Genomic DNA, 6,737 nt, shown 5'->3' with positions numbered 1-6,737 from the left:
GTATATATTCTGTGTAAATGTAGAAAATGTACCAGTGGTAATGGTCACACAACAATTGCCTTATAGTCACATCAATAGAATAAAATGATAGCAATCATGATTCTTATATTCACTGCCTCAGGTTTCTAGTGTTCAATAGGAAACATTATTGCATGCTGTTTTGTTTTTTGTTTTTTTCTACTGGAAGGTTGAACTAGCCTAGGTTATTTTGCATTAGGAAGAATTAGACAGCGTTGAAACACATCTGTAGTTCATGCCGAGATGGTACCATTTTCCATTTAGTAAATGTATATATCTTTTATCTAGTCCTTATTTCCACACAAGAGAATAGTACATTGTGTGTTGTCATTATAACATCTTTTTTAATGAGCTTTTGATGACATAGGTCTTCATAGTTGGTGTCACAGTGGTGCTTCATTCCTCTGAATGCATTTTCATTCTAGTGATGCTAGTGTTGCTGAATTTGTTAACAAAAGTTAACTGAATGTGTTTATTTCCAATAAATTATGTGGGGCTCATTCTTATTGGTATAGGCTATCTTAAAGGGACACTATAGGCACCCAAACCACTTCATCTCATTGAAGTGGTCTGGGTGCAGTGTTTCTGTCCCCTTAACCCTGCAATGTAAAACATTGCAGTTTAAGATAAACTGTAATGCTTACATTAAAGAGTTAAGGCTGCCTCTAGTTGCTGTCTACCAGTTAACCACTAGATGTGCTTAGTGCTGATCCACAAAGTTTAACTATGTGAAACGATGTTGGACGTCCTCATGCTTTGCTTTACATGAGGACATCCGGCATCTTGCAAAACCTATAGGAAAGTATTGATTCCCACTTGCGCTGACATCAAGGGAGGTGGAGACAGAGGTAGCACGGAGGATTCCACTGGAATCAGGTAAGTGTTTAAAAGGTTATTTAACCCTTTCATTGCTGCCAGGGGGGCTGCTGGTCAGAGGGACACTATAGTGTTAGGGATGCAACTTTGCATTCCTGACACTATAGTATTCCTTTAACAACTACATAACTAAATCAATGCAAAAGAAAATGCAACTGAAAATCTTGCGAATACAAAGTTTTGTTTTTTAATCTTAGGTTACTTAATTGAGTCAATGATATATAAATTAAGCCTGTGCAACAAATTTATTGAAATTAAACATAAATTGCGAAACAGCATATTCAATTGCCTACATAAATATTCACATATGCACACATTATTTATGTTGTAGAATGTTACACTGCATATAGACAATATTATGTAATATACTACGATATTATAATTTCTAAATGAAATGATTGCATTATGCCATGTTCTCAATTGCAACTGAATGTCTAGAATATTTATCACTCAAATGGGAGCATTAACCTTGCATCTACCTTGTACATGAGTTTTAGGCAGTATTAAGTGTAGAACCTATGCATAAAAATGATTGACTGTGCTATGAAACATTACCCATCTGTTATAAGAACCTTCTAACATAGCATACAGATCTATGTACCATTGTTGAAGGTTATAATCTAGTGCAGGAGAACATGGACATATTATGACAACACAGCACACTTAAAGTAACTCTGTCATTCACAAATGCAGATAACTTGATTTTTTTGACTGACAATAAAGGAGATAAACAATTATCCTCTAAATTTGCATCTCATTTCCACAAAGAATAAATGAGCAAAGAATTATTCTCATTATGAATTACAGAAGAGGGTTTATTACCGCAGAGATAGATACAGTCTCCATTTTGGAGGATGTTAATAAAACAGAGGTTCTTCAGTGGTTATATATGCTTTATTTGGAGTATTACTCAGGCCTCGGGATAATATTGAATTCTAGCATTTGTGCTTTGAGGGCATCTGCTTCTTCAGAAGTGGAACGTGTGCTAACATAACCATGTCATGCAAATGCAAAGGATTTCTTTAAAGGAGCCAAGATGGAGAGTCTGGTTTCAAGATAGAGGTCAATAAAAAGTTGTGTGTATTTAATTTGTCAGAACACATACATAAATGTTTGTTGAATATAAAGAATAAGTAAATATTTTATTAAAACACTTGGAGGTATCAGTTTCCTTTTAAAGATTAAGACTTTCTAAAATTTTGTAATTCAACTTTGGATCAAGAAAGGACATTTTTGCATTACTTCTCAAATTAATTTATTTTTAAATCTTCCCTGCAAAGTTGTTGCTTTTTTAACTGGTACCAGAAAAAAAAAATGTATTAAATAACTGCTAATTTTTTAAGAATCTGTTGGTCATTTATGTGGCTGTCATACTCCATAACAATGAATAATTTGCATATATTTAGTTTGTAATTGCATTGTGCTATATTTTGTATTCATACCAAAGTTTCAATAGTAGGAGTCTCTAGGTTTATCTACCTTTTATGTATCTGATGTCATAGTACATGAGTGTATTCTAACATTTAGTTAAAGCGGCACTGTCATGCCGAACTTACCTTTCCTCAATCTCTTCCTCTTCTCCCCCTCTCTCGGGACCTGTTATTCTTTTCTTCCATTCTTCTTTAGTTTTCTTTAAAATCATAAGACAAAGTAGGGACTTTGTCTTATGGAGGATTCCTCCGCTTGACCAGCTCTGACCAGCGGAGGAGCAAAGTGTGCTTCATTTCCGCTGGTCAGAGCAATTTTCCCATGATCCCTAGCTTTCCTCCCAGTTCCCACAATACTTCCTGTCAGTATTGCCGAAAGTCCTGTCACTTAGACAGAACGCCGGCAAAACTGCCGAATTGCATCCTAACAGAATGAGAAGAGTTTCTCCATTGGTGTTAGGATGCAATTCGGTACTTTGTTCGGATCGGAATTTCATTCAAATGAATGAAACTCCGATCCTATTCATTGCTGTGGCTGCATCTTGCAGCCGCTTAGTAGATAACTCCCTAATTCCCACGGTATCAGGGAGCTATCTACTAAAAGGCTGAAAGACCTAAATTGGTCTTTCAGCCAAATTTACTAACACCAAGTAAAAATGACTTGGTATTAGTAAATAATATGCCCCTACTCGCTATACCGCGAGTAGGGGCATGTCTAGTAAGCAGTGAGCAGCCTGTGGCTGCTCACTGTAGAAAAAAAATAAAAAAAATATTGCCCCCCACCCCTAAATGACGGGTGGGGGCCGTAAAGTAAAATAAGGGAGGGAGACCTATTGTCCCCCCCCCCGGCCCCCACCCCTGAGCGGTGGGTGGGGGCCATAAAGATAATGAGGGGGGGGGACCTACTGTCCTCCCCCCCGGCCCCCACCCCTGGGCGGCGGGTGGGGGCCATAATAGTAGTAGGGGGGGGGACCTACTGTCCTCCCCCCCGGCCCCCACCCCTGGCCGGCGGGTGGGGGCCATAATAGTAATAAGGGGGGGGGGCCTACTGTCCTCCACCCCCCGGCCCCCACCCCTGGGCGGCGGGTGGGGGCCATAATAGTAATAAGGGGGGGGGGACCTACTGTCCTCCACCCCCCGGCCCCCACCCCTGGGCGGCGGGTGGGGGCCATAATAGTAAAAAGGGGGGGGGACCTACTGTCCTCCCCCCCCCCGGCCCCCACCCCTGGGCGGCGGGTGGGGGCCATAATAGTAATAAGGGGGGGGGACCTACTGTCCTCCAGCCCCCGGCCCCCACCCCTGGGCGGCGGGTGGGGGCCCTAATGGAAAAAAGGGGGGGGGGACCCACTGTCCTCCCCCCCCGGCCCCCACCCCTGGGCGGCGGGTGGGGGCCATAATAGTAATAAGGGGGGGGATCTACTGTCCTCCCCCCCCCGGCCCCCACCCCTGGGCGGCGGGTGGGGGCCATAACGATAATGGGGGGGGGACCTACTGTCCTCCCCCCGCCCCCACCCCTGGGCGGCGGGTGGGGGCACTAAGTAAATTCCCCCCCCCCCCCATCAAGGTGACTAGGGGTGCCCAAGCCCCTAGTCACCCACCCCCCACCCAAATAAAAAATGCCCCTACCTACCCCCCTCACCCTAAAAAATAGTGAGGGGGGAATAAAATTGCTAACCTGTAAAGTAAAATTTAACTTACCATTCGACGTCTTCTTTTTTCTAAAATCTTCATTTTTCAGCCCCAAAAAAGGCCAAATAAAAAACCATCATAGCCGTCGAACTAAAAATAAAATAAAAAACCCGAGCGCAAAAAAAAAAACCCGACGAAAAATAAAAAACCGAGCGCACAAAAAAATAATCCATCTTCACCCATGGAGGGCTCCGCGCAGACTGAGCTCCGCAGGGCGGGGCAAGGCTTATAAAGCCTTGCCCCGCCCTGCAATTAGCCTAAGAACACTCTGATTGGTGGGTTTAAGCCAATCAGAGTGCTCTTTGTCATTTTACAAGCGTGGGAAAGTTCTTTGGAATTTTCCCACGCTTGTAAAATGACACAGAGCACTGTGATTGGATGGATTTCAAGCCATCCAATCACAGTGCTTTGTGTCATTTTACAAGCGTGGGAAAGTTCTATGGAATTTTCCCACGCTTGTAAAATGACACAGAGCGCTGTGAATGGATGGCTTGAAATCCATCCAATCACAGTGCTCTGTGTCATTTTACAAGCGTGGGAAAGTTCTTTGGAATTTTCCCACGCTTGTAAAATGACACAAAGCACTGTGATTGGATGGCTTGAAATCCATCCAATCACAGTGCTCTGTGTCATTTTACAAGCGTGGGAAAATTCCAAAGAACTTTCCCACGCTTGTAAAATGACAAAGAGCACTCTGATTGGCTTAAACCCACCAATCAGAGTGTTCTTAGGCTAATTGCAGGGCGGGGCAAGGCTTTATAAGCCTTGCCCCGCCCTGCGGAGCTCAGTCTGCGCGGAGCCCTCCATGGGTGAAGATGGATTATTTTTTTGTGCGCTCGGTTTTTTCTTTTTCGTCGGGTTTTTTTTTTTGCGCTCGGGTTTTTTATTTTATTTTTAGTTCGACGGCTATGATGGTTTTTTATTTGGCCTTTTTTGGGGCTGAAAAATGAAGATTTTAGAAAAAAGAAGACGTCGAATGGTAAGTTAAATTTTACTTTACAGGTTAGCAATTTTATTCCCCCCTCACTATTTTTTAGGGTGAGGGGGGTAGGTAGGGGCATTTTTTATTTGGGTGGGGGGTGGGTGACTAGGGGCTTGGGCACCCCTAGTCACCTTGATGGGGGGGGGGGGAATTTACTTAGTGCCCCCACCCGCCGCCCAGGGGTGGGGGCGGGGGGAGGACAGTAGGTCCCCCCCCATTATCGTTATGGCCCCCACCTGCCGCCCAGGGGTGGGGGCCGGGGGGGGGGGGAGGACAGTAGATCCCCCCCCCCTTATTACTATTATGGCCCCCACCCGCCGCCCAGGGGTGGGGGCCGGGGGGGAGGACAGTAGGTCCCCCCCCCCCTTTTTTCCATTAGGGCCCCCACCCGCCGCCCAGGGGTGGGGGCCGGGGGCTGGAGGACAGTAGGTTCCCCCCCCCCTATTACTATTATGGCCCCCACCCACCGCCCAGGGGTGGGGGCCGGGGGGTGGAGGACAGTAGGTCCCCCCCCCCCCTTATTACTATTATGGCCCCCACCCGCCGCCCAGGGGTGGGGGCCTGAGGGGAGGACAGTAGGTCCCCCCTCATTCCCATTATGGCCCCCACCCGCCGTCCAGGGGTGGGGGCCGGCGGGGGAGGACAGTAGGCCCCCCGTCCCCCCCTTATTACCCTTTTTTTTTTTTTTTTTTTACAGTGAGCAGCCACAGGCTGCTCACTGTTTAGTGGACATGCCCCTACTCGCGATATAGCGAGTAGGGGCATTGGGGAGATTTTAATCTCCCTTGTGCTATTATGGGGGTCATATTGACCCCCATAGAGTGAGGAGGGGACCTGGGGGGCTTATGAAGTGGTGGGGAGCACTGCTCCCTGCCGCTTCTATAGTTACATATTACAAGGAGGGAGCTGCACGCCGGTAGCTCCCTCCTTGTAATAAACTGAACGAACAAACTAACACTGATACACAGTGTTAGTTTGTTCGTCGGATTTTTTCTATTCATTCATTCGTCTGTCTGATGAATGAATGAATAGATGAAATTCCCGTTCGCATGTCCAGGTGTTTCACTGGGCATGTGCGGGAATCTCACAGTCTGTGTAGTGTGGGTAGATGACGTGTCCCACAGGGACTTCACCTACCCACACAAAGATGGCGGCGCCCTGAATATAGATCGGGGCAGAAAATAAAGAATAAAAAATAGGTATTGTGGGGGGCATAGGGGCATTTGGGGATGACTAGGGGGTCGATTGGATGTAGTTGAGGCGGGAGGGGGGTTTAAAAAAAAACGGAATTCGGCATGACAGTGCCGCTTTAAGCTTAGGAGTGTATGTCTATCCACTTGTGCTCTTGTGCTGATATTAAGGCTGTTGCACTGTAAGAAAGGATTCACAAGGGGAAATGTTCTTGAACATTTCTGATCATAAGATTAGTGTGAGTGAAGAGTCAGTTTGTTCAATATAATAGGCCAGTAAGCCTAAATGCTGTTTCTGTTCATGTTATTATTTGTTCAACAATTCCTAGTGGCAAAATGTATCAGCGTGTGGTGCGTGGTGAATTATATTGTAAATCTTTAGCACACTGTACTTTGTTTGGAGAGATTGCAGCATTCACATAGAATACTTTGATAAAGGCCCACCACAATAATATAATACTTTTGAAAGCCCAGAACTCAGTTATATCCCAAATATCTGATAGCTGTATCTCTTTTCTAAATGAATGTTTATTTATTTTTAGACCTTGAATCGCT

This window comes from Pelobates fuscus, chromosome 2 (genome assembly GCF_036172605.1).
Source record: "Pelobates fuscus isolate aPelFus1 chromosome 2, aPelFus1.pri, whole genome shotgun sequence".
In the NCBI taxonomy this organism is placed as follows: Eukaryota; Metazoa; Chordata; class Amphibia; order Anura; family Pelobatidae; genus Pelobates; species Pelobates fuscus.
Note: the sequence above shows the minus strand (reverse complement) of the source record.